Here is a 20,670-nt window from a genome sequence, read left to right as displayed (position 1 = left end):
CCCAATGGGCCAAAAACACTGCGCATATTTATAAAGTGGTGCAATGCTTGCATTGCGCCACTTTGTAACCCCTTGTGCCACATTATGCCTGCACCAGATATAATGTATGCAAGGGGGCGTTCTGGTGCAGGAGGGGGGCCGTGAAAATGGTACAAAGGAACATATGAGATTCTTTAGCACCATTTTTATCGGCATTTTTAACGCCTTCTAGGTGCAGGCGTTAAACAGAGGCATCCATTGAATACAATGGAACTCTGGGCGCTTTGCAGGATTAGCGTCATAATTCTTTACACTAATCCTGCAAAGCGTAAAAAATTATGATGCTAGTCACCCTAACTGGCCATGGTGCGCCGTATTTTAAATACGGTGCTACCATGGTGGTGTTGGGGGGCTCTAAGGGGCGCAAGAAAAGTAGCGCTGCACTAGGTGAAGCACCACTTTTCATAAATCTGCCCCTTTGTGTTGCTTTCTAATCCCACTGTAGACAATTGGGGGAGGTGTACAATATAGTTTGGTTAATTATTTGACATGGATGAGGCGAAGCCTATAGTTTGGGGACAATGCTCCCGTTTGGCGGCAGCAATAAAGCCATTGTTTATAGGTAATGTCAGCTCCCAGGTCTCATTGCCAATGCACTTTTGCTCTGGGTAAGCCAACAAGGGCTATGATGTAGTAGAGGCTAACCAGTTCCTGAGGAAATGTCGGGTGCGCTGCCCTACACGCACCTCGCAGTGAGTAATAGAAAAATACATCTAGGGGCATGCATTAGTCATCGCCCGCAGAGCACCCAGTTCAAGGAAGCTCTTGGCTGCAGGGCCGGCTTTAGCGCTGGTGGCGCCCTGTGCGACACTCTTTTTTGGTGTCGCCCCCTTTCACATAATTAATTTGTTTTACAGCTCTTGCTGGCTTCACAAATCAACTTGGCTATCCACACAAAATATAGTTCTGTTCTTTGCAGCAGGCATATTAACCCTCTGTGCTACTTCAGGGAGAGTCAAAACTGCCACTGGACAAAATTTCATCTCTCTCTCTAGCAAGAACATTAATCACAAGAGGTATCATGAGATTTTAATTGTTTCCTGAAGGCTGGACGCACAAGGAACTTTTGGCAGGTGGTTTTATATCGCAAGTTTCGTAAGTCATTGCTAAACACAGCGCTCCCTGAGGTCAGCGCCCAGTGCGGCCGCACCGCTCGCACCGCCCTAAAGCCGGCCCTGCTTGGCTGGGTATAGGTCACCCACATTTACCAACCGCAGGCAGTGCAGCTGTTGACACGCTTTATCCGCTAGCGTGGGGGGTGAAGCTGAGTTCTCTGCGAGTGGCAGTGCAGGTGAGTAAAGGACCAGCAGACGTGCCGTCCTCTGGAGCCCTGTCCAGGGCCAGACCGCACAGCCGACAGCGTTGTTGATGCAGATCAGAGGAGACGGTGTCATACCAATTGTTGTGTTCCATGTCTGAGGGTCAACACTATCCCTCTCAACAGCCAGATGCAGGACAAAGGGCGATGGACGGAGCCACGATGTACAAATTGTGCTTGTGCACAGTTGTAATAAAGTTCCATGCTGGGGACACCCAAACCCCAATGCCCAAACATGAAGTTCAGTGTTTCCCATGTCAACCATGTCTGCCTGCTGCCGCAGGTCAAGGTGATTAGTAAGGATTGCAGCCAACTGAAGAAGGCCGGCATTAGCGGTAGTGCGTGGCTAACAAAGATTTAGTGGAATTTCTGGAGTATCAGCATGAATGTGATTGCCATTCTTCCAGCCATGGAGAGTGACAGGCCAGTCCACCTTGGAATCCAGTTCTCCAGTCAGGCAACCGCCCGGCCATAGTTTTCCCACCACACAGTTCCCTGGTATCTCTGCTCACCCACACCCCTAGGTATTTAACCGCTGAAACTGCTCACTGCAGGGGATAGCCAATGGCAAACTGCAGAGTCACAGGAGTTAGAGGAAAAATTACAGATTTGGACCAATTGGTGGTGACCACAGATAGCCCTCTGAATTGGATAAATTCACACAGGATAGGGTGTAAATTAATATCTCGGTTTCTTACATACACAGTCATATCACCTGCATAGATTGACACGATGAGTCTACGCGATGTGACGTAAACCCCATGTGCAGCGTGGTGTTGGTGGAGAAGAGCCACCAGTGGCTCCATAGCACTTGCAAATAATATCGGGAACCACAGGCAGCCCTGCGGCATACCCCTGCCAATCGGGAAAGTGGGCAAAATTATGCAGTAGACCCTGAGCCGTGTGGTAGGTTTAGCATATAACAGTGGTTCCCAACCTGTGGTCCGGGGACCCCTGGGGGTCCGCGAAGCCTTCTCAGGGGGTCCGCGAGAGCCTAGAAAATTAAAAAATATCATTAAATTTTGACAAATTAGGTCCCCAACTTCCAGTAATGACTCAGGCGGGGGTCCCCCGGATTCCCATGATGATTCAGTGGGGGTCCCTGAGTTCCATTAATGTTAAAGTGGGGGTCCACAGAAATCAAAAGGTTGGGAACCACTGGCATATAATAATTATAACCATCTGAGGAAGCTGCGGCCAAGGCCTATCCGTTTTGACAGCGAGAAGAGATAGGACCATTCCAATGAATCAAAGGCCTTAGTCCTGTCTCAGACGAAGGTGACAGCCCGAAGCTCAGGTTATAGGAAGGGTATCACGGAGAATAGGGCTCATAGGTTATGTGCAGGAGATCTGCTTGGTACAAAGCCAGATTGATCCGGCCGTACAATGTCAGGGAGGAGCGGGAGCATTCTGTCTGCAATGAGGCACACCAGGATTTTATTATCAATGTTAATCATTCACAATGGACGATATGAGTCGCATGAGGCGTCTGGTTTGTCAGGTTTAGGTATTGTCACGGAGGGATGGGGCCAAGGCATCAGCATACTCTTTATGAAAATTGAACAGTCAGGCTGTCCAGGCTTGGGATATTATGGATCGCCTGGGCATCATCCTCCTCTTCGAAAGGTACATCTAGATATCGTCGCCGGGCATCTTCCAGCCATAGCAACTGGATAGAATCCAAGCACTTCTCCAGGGCGTCAGTACTGAGCACAAGGTCCAACCTGTATAACTGTGAATAATAGTGCACCATGACTTTTGTTATATTACTAGTGGTGTAGTGGCTTTGATGTTCATCATCTAGAATCTCAGTGAGGTACGCAGCTGCCATGTGTGGATATGAGTATTGAGGATAGATTTTTACCTGCTCTACTTCTCTGCTCTATCTCTCTCCCCTGAACCTGATGGCTTCCCTGTGCAAGTAGTGTTTCCCACTCAGCTTTCTGGTGGTATTCAGTGACCTTACTATGGTATTGTGCAAATATTTGTGTATCAATAGTGGCTGTGTATTGGGCGTCCAGCTCCCCCGGTTCTCTCTCCAGGTAGGCTAGTCGCTCCCCCAGGTGTCTTGGTACTCCCAACTGTTTTGCCATTCACACGCCGTGCATGTAGGCCTTAAAGGTCTCCCACAGCAGGCCTGGGACCCCACCAATTTCACATTAGTGGTGAAGTATTCACGTTGGGCCCTTCTAATGTCCACTAGGAGCATGGCGTCCCTAAAACCATTCAGCGGGAGTCGCCAGCTAAAGGAGCGACCCTCAGTTCCATCAGGTCAAGGATTAACTGCACCAGGGCATGATCAGACTACATGTGAGGCATGTGGTCAACCTCAAGCACCTTGCAAGCATCCAACGGGGGGTGTCTTGACAGTTGGAAAAGCCCCACCGTAGCCACACCTCAATGAGAACTAGTTTTTGTCACCACGATGGCCACCTTGGGCTACCACGTCAGGGTCCCTCTCAGAGCCAGGTCTTTGATTATACGTGCACCCAAACCTAAGTTCCAGCTTGGGATCTGTAAGTAACTGGCTCTTCCTTCAGGCAGTGACCCCCAATCTACACGGATAAAGGAGGGGATAGGGCAGACCCGCTTTCACCAGCAGTCTCTGCAGGGAGGGAATCACGGCAAGCGCCCTGGACTGCCAGAGTGAAGTCTGGGTAGAAGGAAAGCTTTATACCTGGTGGAGAATATCTCCCTTTTCTCTTGAGATACACAGTATTGTGTCCCTGTCTCTATGGTACAGGTGACGTGCTATGATGGGGGGCACCGGGGCCCTGAGCAGTGGCCACGAGCACAGGGACTGCTGGGCCCACTCAACTGAAAGAAAGTTACTGAGATGGTCCTCAGAGAGGCAGCGTAGCAGATTCTCAGTATATTTAGATTATTCCCAAAGTTGTGGACTCTGATGTTGTTTCGTCTGTATCAGGCCTCTTGGTCCTCGTACTTGGCCTTGATGACTTCCAGTACTTTCTACATACATACGATCTGTTTATCCCAGGTCACCCCATCATTATCCAAGTCTGATGCTCTCAGCTGCAGGTGGGTCAGACACCTCTCCTGTTTGTCCAACTTTTCACCCATTCTATCCAGCCAGCTGGTGAGAGTATCAATTTTGGGATCAATGGTATATACACCTTGCCACACCTCCACCAGCAGTGACTAGATGTCTAGCCGAGAGCCAACCTCTGCAGCCGGTGAGTCTTCCTCCCTAGGTCTGTCTTAGCTGGATGCACCACCTTCCTCCACTCAGGAGTTTTGCTTGGTTGTGATCATGTTTCCCCACAGTTGTCGTCTATGCAATCGTCAGTGCTTTGGACTCAGGTAGGTTTGGACGGCAGTAAGGATATTTGTCTGGTGCCCTGGTGCTCCCTGCAGCAGACCCCCCATGGGTGAGGCCAATGTGGTGAAGTGAGACCCTGTATAAAGTCTTCAGCATGTCAGGCCCCAACCCTAAGAGCTGGCGTTGTGTCAGCCACTGGTGAAGAAGATGTGCAAATGCCATAGAGGATGGCCCTACCTCACCTTGAGCCACTAGAGGGCCTGAGGAGACCGAGGCGCTAATTTATGAAAAGTGGCGCTGCACCTAGTGAAGCACCACTTTTCTTGCACCACCATGTGTGCACCATATTTAATATATGGCACACCATGGCAGTAGCTAGGGAAATAGCATCAGAAATGTTTACACTAGTTTGGCGCTTTTCAGGGGTAGAGCCAGAAATTTTGACGCTAATCCTGCAAAACACATTGAGGCCCATTGGAACCAATGGGACCTACTTTTAACACCTGCTCTGAGGAGATATTGAAAGTGCCGAAAAAAATTACGCAAAGAAATCTCTTAGATTTTTTGCACCATTTTTTTTGGCCCTCCGAACGGGGAATGCCCCCTTTGCATACATTATGTCTGGCGCAGACATAACATAGCGCAAAAGATTACAACGTGGCACAATGCATGCATTGCGCCACTTTGTAATTTGGCGCAGTGATTTTGGCCTCGTGGGGCCACATTGGGGTAAACAAATTATGCTAATGTGGTGTAAGGAGGCGCTAGGGGCTCTTAAGTCTGCCCCCAAGTGTCTTAGCAGGTCAAATATGGTGAATAACAGTGTGGGCCTAGGCTCATTAGCCTCAAAGTGTCTCACTCCCTCAATCACAGTTCGTAGAGGAAGGGGCCAGTGACAAACCTAGGCCCTCCATTGGGCCCACTCAACAGAGGCAGGAAACTCCCCCCAGTCCTGGCCCAGCGGTGAGTCTCTCACATGGCCACTGCTCCTGCAATCTTGGTTTCAGACCGCATGGACCTGGGAATAGTGGTTGCCTCCTGCAGATCAGTCTCTCCACACTGGCTGCTCCCACTGGTTTGTGCGTCTGTCTTTTGGGGTCGCAGCAGCCCCCCCAATCGCAGTCCTCCTGCCTCCCTCCTGGCTCCAGGGTAATGCAGAGCCTGCCTGCTCAGGTGGCGTGTAAGGTGTATGCCACTACAGGACTCAGTTGTATCATCAGCAGCCTTCCCCTCTGCACGGGAGGCACGTAGTCTTACCATCATGTTTATGCAAGCCGAGTTGTAGGCTGTCGGTGTGCCTGGAGCCTCCACACTCTCCGGCAGTGACCCTGAGGCATCATGTCTCCAGCAGCCATCACAGCCCTCCAGACACACCATCCAACAGCAGCTGATAAGGAAAGACGCTTGATTATAGTTCGAGCCTGTAGAGCCTCCTTAAAGTGTGGTAATCTTGTGGCCTGGCACTCTGTCACACACCCTACCATGTTTGAAGCTTAACAGCACAAGGAATTGGACTACCTTTTGGAAATGGCATCACAAATTTGATTAACTCCTTTCATTCCTTTCAGGTTCCTCTCCTCTCTTTTGCATACCTTTTCCAGCTTTTTCAGCTTAATTAGCTCAGTTATCTCCAGTCATGCTACTCAATAGCTGTAAGATATTCTAGAGAACATTGCACACTAAAACTACAGCATAAAATAACATTCCAGAGAGGACTCTAAGTAGGTATTGTGTCCATTTGGTCTTGACATTCATGTTTGCTTGAGAAGAAGCCAAGTGAGTTTGTTCAATCCATATTGCAGGAGCTTCAGTGTAGCATCCCACTGAAGTTGAACCAAGTTTGGATCAAGATTAAGTAGTTATGTGAGGAGATTTGGAGGACAGTGATAAAGTGATGTGCAGGCCTGAATATCATTAAGTATTTGGGTGAAGAATTTGACATCTCCAGGGCAGGATATGTTTAGATATGGTTGAGTGTTGTCAGCACTTATATGTTAACTGAGACTGGAAGTCATAAGATCCTTGCAAAGGTTGAAAATGGAGGAGAAAGAACCCCACCTGAAGACCATTTGTAACAGGGCACATGACTGGAGAGAGAGAGAGCGTGTTGGCCATTTTATATGTATCTACAATGGATTCTCATGAAAGTTGTGTGATTCAGTATCAAAGAGTGCTGAATGGTCAGGGGTATAAGAAGGCAAGTGCCCCCTTCTTGCTGGATGCAGAGGGAGCCATCAGCTATTTTCAAAGTTGCTGTTTTTGTGTTGCATCCTGACCTGAGGCCGTATTTGTTTACAACAATGAAAAATATGAACAGGGTCTCTGTGCGGTTTTATGAGACATTAGCCAGGAAAGGGTAGTTGGAGACCAGGAGAAAATTATTCAGATCTTTAATAACTGCCCCCGGATTTTTAAGTATAGGTAAGATCTGGTTGATAGTAGGAAATGTGGAGCTGTTCTTTGACACACAGATGTATTAATCTCTTAAATCCAGTATGCTGCACCAGAAGAGCTCACTTCTTTGAGATGCACTTTGGGTTGTTTTCTGAGACTGGCTTAGACATGGCAGTGATCTTAAACAGCTCTATTATGATGTTTCTCTGTAGGAAGCCCAGGTGACCTTAGGCTTCTGTGGTGTCACTGTGGTCTAGAATTTCACATGGTGCTGGATGGAGACGTCTACCTTTTCCATTTATAGGCAAATTAGGTGGAGCGCTCCTCTGTCCTTGGAAAGCCTGGGGATCCCTCTGAAGTACTGAGAGACCAATGTTGTTTAGTTTTCAATAAGTCCCTTTTGAGGAGTTGTTTGGTTAGTCTATCTCCATTGTGATAGAGGAAGATATGATTTTTAATATTTGTTTTTAAATTTATATTTTTTATTATGAACTTGACAGAAGTGGATGAGGAGATTTTCTAAGTATTCCGCATTTATTTTTGTGTTGCTCTTAAAGAATTGAGCCTTTGGTGTAGGTAATAGTTGCATGTAACTGATTTAGAGTATTATTGATTGTGAATTAGGATAAAATGACAGATTAGATTATTTTACATATCCATTGTGAAGGTTGAAGTCTCTGCGAAAACAATCTGATCAAAGCTGGCAAGGATTGTGCGAGAAGCTCTTCCTGTTGTTCCAAGGAAGTATTTGTATGAGCAGCTGGACAGTGACTTGCTGTTCCCAAATGCAGTAAGTGGTCAAGTTTGGATTAAGAATCTTGAGTTGGGCCACAGATGGAATAGTGGGATAGGTTTAGTGGATGTCTTCTCATCTATCTTGAAATATTAAGAACTAACAAAAGAATGATGCCTTTTAAATTTGTAACTTTTTGTTCAATATTAAAATCCCTACATTCAATGATCCTTCATAAACTGCAAAACTGGCTCCAGCATACTACAGTGGATATCCCTAAGGTAAGTATAATAAACCAAATGCATTCATTTGGGAGTGTCTCCTAGGAGGAAAATAAAAAGACTGTGCACCAATTATTTTAGTTGTGCCCACATTCCATGAAGGTAGGCTTTACCAGGACATTGGATCTAATGAGAGAAACAGAAATGAGAGAGAATGAGAGATCCATGTGATCCTAGTAGCAGTGACAATATTGCATTAGGTTCAGCAATCCATTAACAGCCAATATAATGCATCTCACCGGACAGACTTAGGGCCAGATTCACAAAGGTAAATGTAGACCTAAAGTCTAAGTTTAGACTCAAGTCCAAGTTTAGACCGAAAGTCAAATTTTAGACCTAATATCTAACTTTTGACCTGAAGTTTAAGTTTAGACCTAAAGTCTTAGGGTTCGATTCACAAAGGTAAACGTAGACCTGAAGTCTACGTTTAGACCAAGAGTCTAAGGGCCTGATTTAGATTTTGGCGGATGGGTTACTCTGTTACAATAGTGGCAGATATCCCATCCGCCAAAAAATAATTCCCATTATTTTCTATAGGATTTATATTTGAGGAACGGGATATCCGTCACCGTCGTGATGGAGTAACCCATCCACTGAATCTGCTGAAGTCCAAATCAGGCCCTAAGTACATTTACACTTTTGGTCTAAGCTTAGGCCAAAATTCTAAGTGTAGATCAAAAGTCTAACTTTACTTTTAGACTTTGGGTCTAAACGTAGACTTTTGGTCTAAACTTAGAATTTTTGTCTAAGTTTACTTTTGTGAATTGGGTCCATTGACTTTAGATCTAAAATTAGACTTCAGGTATAAACTTGGACTTCAGGGCTAAACTCACCTTTGTGAATCAGGTCCATAGATCCAGGCTTGTCTGCATAAAGCTGATGATGTCACTAATAACGAAGCGTCAGTGTAGCAGGATTAAATTAGTGACTGCTGATGGAAAGGAGCTACAGAGCTTTGGGATGCATAACTGAAGCAAGGAATAATGTTCAGGCTGTTGCATCCGCCTGCCAGAAACAAATGATTGCACCGTGCTTATTGGGATCTGAAATGTCTCTTAAACTAGAAACAATACGTGAAATACAATGAAAGCATCAGCAGGGACCTTTTTACAAGGTCTGTTAACAAGGCTTCAACAAAACACTCAGACTTTGACTTCTTGTAAAACAAGTAATTGATGTATGAGATAAACACATACGAGACATCTTATCTATCTGTTAATTCTTCATGGAAAGAAAGTTCAGCTCGGCCCTAGCAGGTCAGAGTGGTCCAGAACAGCCAGACAAGCAGGGTTTCATCTGGCCACTGGGAGCTTTGAGTTTTGGCTTGTCTGCATTGAGTCGAGGCTGAAATATTTCTTCAGAGAGGTGGCTCTGAGTCTGCCAGCAAGCTGTCTGACTTTAGAGTATGTTACTGGGGCATCTCTGAGGCACCAAATTATTACAAAGAGAGTTTACACCCACTCAGTGACTTTCCCAGTGTGCCGAGGCAACAGATAGGGCCCCAATGCAGTACTAGCGGTGGTGTCTTTCACGTTTTTGCTCTTGTTATGCTGTAATATTTCATATGTTATCAGTGTTTTTATAGGGTGCTAATCATCCCTGAGGGTATCCAGGTGCTCTGTAGCGGGCGTCTGAGGCCAGCCCAGGGGGCTTACTAGACCAGCCAGGTCTTCAGCTTCTTGTGAAAGTCAACAAACTTCTTGTGAGAGTCAAGAAGAGAGGCAGAGGCTCTGATGTGTTGTGGGAGGATGTTCCAGGCTTCAAGGGTCAGGTGTGTGAACCTGGGGCCCCTTGCTCTGTTTCTGTGTATGCGTGTGGTGTGTGCTACTGAGGGACCGGCAGAGCTGGTGGAAGTGATTGCGGCTGTTCCGGTAGGCAGAGGAAGTATTGTGGAGAGCTTCGCAGGTGCGTGCCCCGCATGTTTTTAAATCATCCCAGATTGATCTACCTAGCAATTTGACATATATTCCCAATATTTTTGGGCACCGTGTCACGCATACATCAAGATAAACTTCTCCAAAATCCACCATAACCGAGGGATCCTGTTCTTCCTTTTGACAATTTGTCTATCACTGAGCTGGTTTTGACATGAGATTATTAATTAATAAATCTGGGCAGTACTTGCCCACTTTTTCACTAAAAGGACAACTCTCACTGCCCATAGATCTGCTCAGTCGTCACACGACCTGGAAATACATTTTAAAAATCTGAAAAAACAGATTCAATGAATATGAAGGATATGTGTATTTATTTTACCATAAATTCCAATCACAAATAGGAAAATCAATTATATGGTCATATTTTCAATGGGGGTACCTTTACTGAAGGGAAGAGGTCAGAGGAAGATTCAATGGAGTGGGATGTAAGAAAGCTGATAACTTACAGAAAGTGAGTAGACACCAAAAAACATGTGTTTTTAAACTAGTATTTGAGCAGGTGAGCATTTTGAATAGGAAAGAGACTCAGCTCCTCCTTTTTTCCAGAACTGTGTGTGAAGGGATTTTTCCAGATGGACAAAATATATATGTGGAATTACACAATTCATCAACTGTAAACTGCAAAATTGTCAGCCAGTGGAATTAATTCAGAAGTTGGGTATGAGAACTCAGCAAGGCAGAAAAGTACACATTGAAATCTATATTTCTAGTAGAGTAGACCTAAGGCCAGAATTACTAATATTTTTATGCAATGCAACATGGCAAGGCAACTTACTGTGTTGAGTTACATGAAAGGGAGACAGCAAAAGTGTGCAGATACCTCAGTGGTGGTTTCTTCTCGAGGGCGGGGCAGCACTGTGTGCTGCCTAGTGCCAACAAGGCACCCTGCTGCAAAGGTACCTGTATTACTGGCAGGCTGTTTTTGGACACCTTCCTGCACAAAACCACTTTTAAGAGGCAAGTTCTTTGTTCTCTGTGTGATTCAGAATGCATCACCCAGAGAATGAAGAAAAAAGGAGTAGAAACAATGATAGTTCTCCTTGTTACACCTCTGTTGGGTAAGCACACCATTTCGGTGCAAACCCAGTTGTACAGGTGTTTGTAAATCTGTTTTTTCCTCAAAATACATGGGTGGATGCACGGGAATACCCATGCTCCACCCATGCTCCACCCATATACCACTAAATTTAGCTGCCAGCGCTAATGCAGGCATCCTTGCACCATCGTGCAAGGATGTCTGCGTTGAGGGGTGTGATTGTCTATGTGCGGGAAGGTTTCCCTTCCTGCACATAAACAATCAGAGATGGCGCTTTGGCACTTCTGTGTGTGCTGCACAATGCAGCACACACAGAAGTGCCAAAGCGTCATGTTCAAATGATTGTTAATGTGCAGGAGGGGACACCTCCCCGCACATAAACAATAATTTCTGCCATTTTGCTCTTTCTAAGCATGCGGCAGAATGCAGCACGCATAGAAAAAGCAAATAACGAGGAGGAATAAAAGTATTCCTCCTCTTTGCGCCCTGCTAACGCCCCCCTGAGGGGTGGCATTAGATTTTGGCACTGCCTCAGCTTTACGACATTTCATAAATCTGAGGCAGCGTCAAAATGCAATGGCTGTTGCTGTGGCACACCCACAGCAACACCCATTGCACACCCCTTCCACGCAGTGCTGTGTGGGAAGGGGCCATATTTACAAGGTGGCGGTAAGCCACAAAGAGTGGCTTAACACCACCTTGTAAATACGGCGCAGTGCTTAGCGCCACAGGAGCGTCACAAAAAGTGACGCTCCTGTGGCGCTAGGGGCCTATAAACACGGCCATTTGTATTTACTAAAACGTACAAAGCCACACAATGCAGCTTTGTGCGGTTTGGTAATTGCCAAAGCGCTAAACAACCCTCAATCAAAATCTTAGTAAACCTGGGCCTTAGTGTGAGCACCGAGGGACTTGATGTCAGTGTAAGGTTTACCTTCCTGCGATATAGCACTTTTTTTAGACCTGTTATAGCGCTTTTTTAAACAACTTTTAGCCATGCTATACAGCATCTATCCTGCCCTACAATATGGCTAAAACACATTGGCAAAGCCAGTAGCTCCCACATAGACGTGACCTATTGACTTTGCCAATGAATGCTATTATTGACACACACTGCACCTTCGAAGGGTTGTAAACACACCGACACAAGCAGCAACAGCCAGGTAAGCCAAAAAAATCAAAAGTCCTGATAATTAAACTACAACCACTCTAGATCTGCAGTGACCCCAAGTTGAGATAAATGTCAAACCATCTAGAAATCTAGGAAGACCATCCAGGCTTTACAACTGTTTTTCTTTTTGCAGTTTTCTGCAAGGAAACACATTTCCAGGTTTACAGATACCATCTCTAGGAAGTAATAACTTGAATTAATCAAAATGTGGCCCCCTCTCAAAGAGGCAAGCATTACATTCTACCAGATGTACCTAGGATTTGATAGCCAGTCAATCTTTCTTCCTTCTCAGTGCATTGTGGACCTTGTATTTTCTCAGTTCGTTGCTTATAGAACTTGCAAGTTGCAAAAGTTCACATTGTCATGTTAATTGACAATATTTATATAGAAAGCGTGGTCCTTTGTGAGACCATGACCACAACACACCTTTTTGTTTCGTAACCACCCAGCCTCGTGACACCTCTCCTCGAAGACGTGTGTGCATTAGCACTTGTGTTTGTGTGACTGTTAATATACAGAAAAAAACAACCTGATACTAACTCACAACAGTTTGTGGTTCAATTATATGAAAGTCGGCCACGTCCCTCATGCTACATCTCTGTGGTGTCGAAGACTGACACAAACTCATTATTACAGTTACAGACAATCTATGCTATTATTGTGTCAAAGAAGATTGGTATTTTGTGATATACTGACAGCAAATAAAAAGCTGAAGTAATAACGTTGTGAAATAAAATATTAATCAGATGAACTGATGTGTGAAAACATGCTTGTTTTTAACAGCATGAATTTCTGTAGGGGCAACAGTGTGTGTGTTTTGTATATGCAACCTGAACCATAAATAGAAAAAATAACAGCTAATGATGTATGTTTATGTGAAGCGCTTCCTGGGATAATTTGCACTGCAGTACACAATGCAGGAGTCTTTTTCGGCCTCAAGAGGAAAAAAGGCTGAGACAGTGTGAAGAACGGAGGACTCGCGAGTTGGAAGGTTCAATGTTATCTTTTTATTCCAAGATGCGGTTGGAAGTAGGGAGCGATGCCGGCACAACACGCAACAGCAACCGCCCACAGCAACTGCAACAAATCTCTTCCCATCCATTCTATTCCCATATTCCAATCCCGTTATGACCTATTAACATTCTAATCACCCCACGTCTTCCCATCAACAAACCATTTTTCTTTAACAACAAAACAAAACATTACATATATATGATAGGTTTTTACTCAACAAATGTTTCAGGATAAACACAAATAAATATCATTTACTAAAAAAAATTGAATTAATAACCTTCCATCACAAATTCTTTGAGGTACCTTTGTAATTTCATCACCACCATCAGAATGCACCACATCAGAGTGCAACACAGAATAATTTCCCCATAAACACCCATTAACATCATCTTGTCTGCTGCACTCCTCCCCCTCATGTATGTTAATCCTTTTGCACAAAGTCACATGCCGCAAATTACCTATTCTCCCATCTTCAAGCTTAACAGCACCATCCAAAACCTTCATAGTCTTCATAGGATTCGACCACCGACCAGCTCCTTTGCTCATTAAACCAGGATGCTGCATTTGCGTCATTTCTTGACGCAAAAGTGGCGCAAACTTACAAAATAAAATTATATTTTGTAAGTTTGTGCTGCTTTTGTAAAAAATGGCGCAAATGCAGAGCTAAAAAAGTATAAATATGGGCCCAGGATTCCTCACACGTACGTACTGTCCAACTACCAGGTGAGGTATGGACCTCACAATATTAATTCTATTCAACACTCTACCATGATACTCTTGTACTACTCTCTTCACAGAATTATAGTCCTCTATAAATGTCTCATTTTGTCTTTTATTCTTCAAGCACCAAAGAATTAATTTAGAAGATGGCTTCCTTCCTCTCAATAGCTCAAATGGTGTCTATCCCGTAACAGAATGGGGTGTAATCCTGTAAGATAACAACATACTTTGGATAGCTTCTTTCCATGATAAATTGGATGCTAATGCTAACTGTATAGCCTCCTTGATTACCCTGTTAAATCTTTCAACCTGACCATTACCTTCTGGATGGTACAATGAGACCCTCACATGGTTCGACTCACAACTCTTCAAGAAGGACTGCATTTTGCTAGATGTAAGTTATACTCCATTATCCAAAACAATGGTTTCAGGAATGCCTTCCCTGGCAAATACATCTTTCAAAAATTCAATGACAGTATCAGTGGTTACATTGCTAACCATGCGGACCTCTGGCCATTTGGAAAAGTAATCAATCAGGACAATTGCATTTGATTCCTTAGCAGTTAAAGTAACAAACGGTCCCATAAAATCAATTGCAACCTTCCGCCACGGCCCTTCAGGCAACTCAACTATTTGTAACGGCCACCACCAAAGGTTTGATAGTCTTATCACTCAATTTACATGCACTGCACTCTCTTAACCAACGGTCCACCATCCCATCCAGACCTAGCTACCAAAAATGTTCCTTTATTTTCCACCTGGTACTTGCCATACCCCCATTACCTTCATGCCCCAACCTAGCAATGGTTCCTTGCATTCCATAAGGAGGTACTATTTTGTCACCCCTCAAATTAATCCCATCAGATACTGGCAATTCATCCTTAACTTTCCAAAATGTGCCACATTCACCTTGCAATTGCCGTTCTGACACCCACCTCTTCATGAGGAATTCCTTCACCTTTAACAATATATCATCTTTCTGCATTTCCTCCATCCACACATCCTCAGATATTTCCAACTTCATTTTATCATTTTGCAAAAACATCACATCAGCATAAGTAAATGCCACATTACATTCACTATCATGAACGTCCTCAACACGTTCATTGTCCAAAGGTAAATGAGACAACCCATCTGCCATACAATTATTCTTCCCTGGAAGACGCAAAATATTGTAATGATACATTTGTAATTTCGAAGCAAGTCTTGCTAACCTCGGAGTAAGTTTGTTCCACCTCCCAAACTCAAAATGTTTACCAATGGTTTATGGCCTGTGCAAATCTTGAATTTACGCCCCCATATATACATCTTAAATCGTTGCACAGCCCAAGTCGCAGCTAACAATTCCCTTTCAATTACAGAATAGTTCCTTTCTGCATGAGACAAAGTGCGAGATGCATATGCAAAACTCATAAACTTCCTTTCCCCTGTTGGGACAATACCACACCAATACCATACTGACAAGCATCCACAGATACAATACATTCAGCACCTTCATCAAATGATCTTAAACAAGATGCATTCACAATTTCTTCTTTTATAGCTGCAAATTCTTCACAATGTACTTGTTTCCACTAAAATTTTGCATTTTTCCTAAGTAACTTTGGATGCATACTTTTCCACAAACCATGAATAAAATTTTGTCAGACCTAAAAAAGATATTAATTGTTCTTTACATTTAGGTTCAGAACCTTCACGAATAGCCTTCACATGGCTGATCTTAGGTCGAATGCCTTCCTTTGAAATAATATGACCTAAATATTCCACTTGTTTTTCTCCAAATTTACATTTTTGTTCTTTCACCATTAACCCGTAGTGCTTTAATGCTTGTAAAACTGTCTTCAAAATGCACTCATGCTCAAACTTATCTTCTCCATATATTAATATATCATCTTGAAACACCTTTGCACCATTTATGTTTGAAAGCACTTTGGATAATTCTCTTTGGAAAACCAAACCCAATGGCATCCTTTTATACTAAAACATCCCTTCTCATGCAATAAACGCTGTATAATGTTTAGAATCTGGATTCGAATGTATATGATGATAAGCATTGGCCAAATCAATTGTTGAAAACACTGTGGCATCGCCAATGGATGACATTAATTCCTGTAAATTTGGTAATGGAAAAGCATCTACCCAAATAGCATCATTGAGTGATCGTAAATCCACACAAAGCCTGAGATCCCCACTCGATTTCACCGAAATTACAATTGGAGATACCCAATCAGAGCTTTCGATAGGTTCAATAATGTCTTTTTCACACAAGTCATGTGACATGTCGTTTAATATCCCTCTATAGTCAAACATAACTTCTGTCTTACATGAATGGCATTTTCTTTTAACAGAATAGTATGTTGAAAATTCTTCATACGACCTGACTATTGAAAACTGTTGGAAACTTTGTTTTCAAATCATAATACAAATCATTAGTACTCTGTAAGCTACACTCACCTACAGCATACACAGGCAGACTAGCACTAGGGTCCACTTTCAAACCAAGTTCTGATAAGTGTGGCCAGCCCAAAATTGTGGTCCCCTTATCAGCAATAAGTATATCTCCTGAACATTTCCTCTCAGCAAATTCAAACTCTGCTCGCATTTTACCTACTATAACAATTTTATGGCCAGAATAACTACATGGACTTGTATTTGTGATTTTCAATTCCCTGCCAGGCCACAACTGGTTAAATAATGTTTCCCAATTATAGTATACCATGAGCATGAATCCACCATAACTTGTCCCTGCATGCCATCAATACTTAACCAACACTTGGGTAACTGAAGACTTCTCCCTTTGATGTTGCCACTCTGTATTCTTAACACCATATTTTGCTGACCATATTCAAGTTCATCATCATCAAAACCCTCCACAATACAATTCACTTTCTTTCCAAAACCATTACATACTCGTGAAAAATGTCCCTTTTTCTTACATGCATTACAAATTTCGCCAATAGCAGGACATCCTTTCAAATTTGCAACATGCGTACTAGCACCACACCTGAAACTTACTAAAGCTTTGGTATTCTCAGTCATGCAAATGTTATTACTACCACTAGCATAACGAACGACAACCTTTTTTTTTTCCTTACTATCCCTTTAACCGCCCACCACACATACTGTACAATTGTCTTTATTTTCTTTCCTCATGACTTGTATGCGACTCTCTGTTACTTCAATACTTCTTGCCACCTCTATTGCTGTCTTCAAAGATAGTTCTCCTGAAGACCATAATTTCTCCTGTATTGTTTTAGACTTGGTCTTCATCATTAACTGGTCCTTTAAAACCGGGTCATACGTCATGTGCTCAAAAGCACAAGTAACCGCAAGTCTTCTTAACACCACCATTTACTGGTCAATAGGTTCATCCTCCTTCTGTTCTCTGGAATAAAACTTCTGTCTCTCCATGACAGCGTTAATCTTCCTGACATACCTCTCCTGTAATTGTTTCAAAGCACATTTGTATACATCTTCTTCATTAACGTTATCTACAGGCAGAAGATTTTTTAACTCTCTCAATCCAATAGCCCCCAATCAATGTTTAAGTAACGACAAATGTCTCTCTGGTGTACACTTACCATCCTCCAATGCTTCCACATATGCTTCAAATGAGTCTAACCATAACTCCCATTGAATAGGAGGATCTCCTGGTTCAACTAAGACAAAGGGTAGACGTTGAATACTGGACATATTTCACTCACACTTAGACAATAAGTACACAAATATCCAATGTTTAATAACAACTCAGACAAAAAAAAGTCTAAATAAACGTATATATATAAAAAAAAACTACAAACGAAATGTCCACATGCAATCTGTAATACAATCATTGGAAATTCCACAGGCTCCAGTAGGTAGATGACAGACTCCAAACAGGTGTGCCCATCACCGTAGAAAGAAAATGTATCCAAAAATGTTTTCCAAGCAGAAGTACTGGAACGATGCTTCTCAAACAGTCAAAATGGCCATCAGCACACAGCCTAATGTGCTTTCTATAGGCATTTGGGCACACTACTACCCATAATTCTTACGGGAAGCAGACTTCACACACGCAATGTCAACACGCGCTGTGTATGTGCGTGCGCTCGAAGTACAGGAATCGTATGTGCGCGGCCCTCTGCACACACACTCTCACGTAGTGAGAAACACCGTTGCTGTATGTGCGTGGCCCACGGTGTCTGCTCCATGCCCCAGCAGGAACTATATCTCCTAGAAAATTGCACACAGCACTTCCTTCTTCACCGCCTACTGATGGAAAAGCTATCCCCTGCTGGATCAGACCATCGGATCACCACTATCGATAAAATGTTTTGCTGTTGCAATCGGACCATCCTGAAATCACACCAAAACTGCTCCTGTCCGCCTCATCGCCATTGTGAAGAACAGAGGATTCGCAAGTAGAAAGATTCAATGTTATCTTTTTATTCCAAGATGATGTTCGAAGTGAGGAGCAATGCCGGCACAACACGCACCAGAAACCGCCCACAGCAACTGCAACAAAACTCTTCCCAACCATTCTATTCCTATATTCCAATCCCATTATGACCAATTAACATTTTATTCACCACACACAGCCCAGTCGGAATGCAAATCTATGACCTGCAGGTTACACACAAATCTCTATTGAAATTCCAAAGAGCTGCCTTTTCACCTTGAATTGCTAAATTCAGGTTTTAGAATCTGACTGAGACACACAGGGGCATAACACAGTTCTCTGCATCCCTTGCACCTCAGGAGAGGCTCCAACATTTTAGGAGTCCCAACCATTGAGGGGGTGCCTCTCCCTTGACTCCCCCCACATTGAGCCCAACACCGGGGAATATCTGTGAGATATGAGAGACTCAGAGCCCCCCTCATAACATTCTGGAGGTAGAGTGGGGGGCATCATTTTGATTTATCCCACTGCACAAGATGAGATAAAATCAGTGTCTCTGGGCAAATCACTTTGTATCAAAATGGGAAACCAGTTTCAATATGAAATAAAACCATGAGGATATATTTGAAAACAACTGAACTTTATTGCTTGTTCAGCATATACAACGTGGTTTAGGACTTTGCATCTACTTAAACTACAGAACCAACAGCATTCTAGCAGGATGGTATCTTGAAGACACAGCCTCAGCCATTTCCTACTAATTGTAAAGACCTAGACACTGCCTTGTTAGCTAAGTTTGAGACAGTGTCACAGGAAAGTCGCCTGGTCACAGACACTAAAGTCCGATGTTTGAGCCCACCAGTGATGAACTTAGAGTTGGACATGCCAACACATGGGCACTTTCCTAGCGGGGCTGGGGCAGGCTGCTGCCTGGCTGGTGACTAATGTGTTGGTGTGGTGGGGAACTTGCATAAGCCGAGATGCAACCAGAGAACCCTTACAGCATGGAAACTGTTTGTCAACAGCAGACAGCAGACAATCTATGCAACGACAGAAGAGTTTTTCCACATAATTAGAGGAAGTGGTACAAGGTAGACTCCATCATCCATGTCACATCGTATCGCAAAAAACAGCTGAGTGGGTACTTCAGACTAGGTGGGCGATAAGTCTTTAGAGGATACTGAATATAGGACTTCAGTGTCATTCCATGCCACTTTGGGGCATATTTACAAGGAATTGGTGTAGGCCAGCGCAGCAAGCCTTTCTGCTGTGTTGCCCAACCCCAATTCGAAAGGGCAGAAATGCACCATATTTATAAGATATGGTGCGTTTCTGTCCTTTCTCCCTCCTCTAGGGCACAAATTGCTTCCTAGCGCCAACACGGGCAACCTTGCACCATGGGGCAAGTGTGTCTGCATTGTCGGCAGGATTGTTTTTTGTGCAGGAAGGAACACCTCCTTCCTGCACACAAATTTTCCTCTTTCTATATGTACTGCAGAATGCATAACACATAGAAAAAGCAACAAACAAGGAGAAATAACAATATTTCTCCTTGTTGCGTCTGCCCTGGGAAGGCATACAAGCTTGTCACATTCCCAGGTTTACAGATCCTTGAAATTCTGGGAAACCCATGGTTGTTGCGTGGGAACACCCACTGCAACGCCCATGGTACGCCTGCCTGACACAGTGTAAGGCAGCACAGCTACTTGCGCTGTGTTGCCCTACACCATAACTACAAGGCTATGAAAAGCCATGCTAAGTGGCTTTGCCTGGTCTTGTAGATATGGGCCTGTACTATGCACCACTGGTGCGTCATAAAAAGAGATGCACCGGTGGTGCACAGGGCTTGTAAATATACCTTTAGTGGTCTTTAGCAGGAACAGAACTTGAGTAAATAATGACGAGTGAGGAGATGTCACTAATTTGAGAGGCCACAGAGGCTCAACTGTGTGATTGATGAAGAGACTGAAAAATAAAAAAAATGCCATTGCCATCAGATGGAAATCTTTGTGCTTAAGCAAAAAGCACTACAGATGGGGAGGGTGGAGTTGTTGGAATAGCACCACACACAATGGGGAGTGGGAAGAAGAAATAGTACCTCAGTCATGTTATGCACAGTGGACAAGCACTAATTTAGTTGGCTCAATCTATGCTTGGTCCATGCTCCATAGAGAGAAATGGAAGTGGTGCTTGGCAGCGCAGGCCAATGAGTCAGCGAAGAAGCGTGGCCCTGAAGCCAATAAACATTAAACAATGGGTGGGCTCTAAGCCCTTCACTGTAAACAATAGTGTCTCACCAGAGAGAGAGTGTGCAGTGCACCCGCAGCCACAGACTCTACCTAAAAAGTGTTGAGAATTGGGCCCAAAGT

The sequence above is a fragment of the Pleurodeles waltl genome, chromosome 2_1, assembly GCF_031143425.1.
Source record: "Pleurodeles waltl isolate 20211129_DDA chromosome 2_1, aPleWal1.hap1.20221129, whole genome shotgun sequence".
NCBI lineage: Eukaryota > Metazoa > Chordata > Amphibia > Caudata > Salamandridae > Pleurodeles > Pleurodeles waltl.
Note: the sequence above shows the minus strand (reverse complement) of the source record.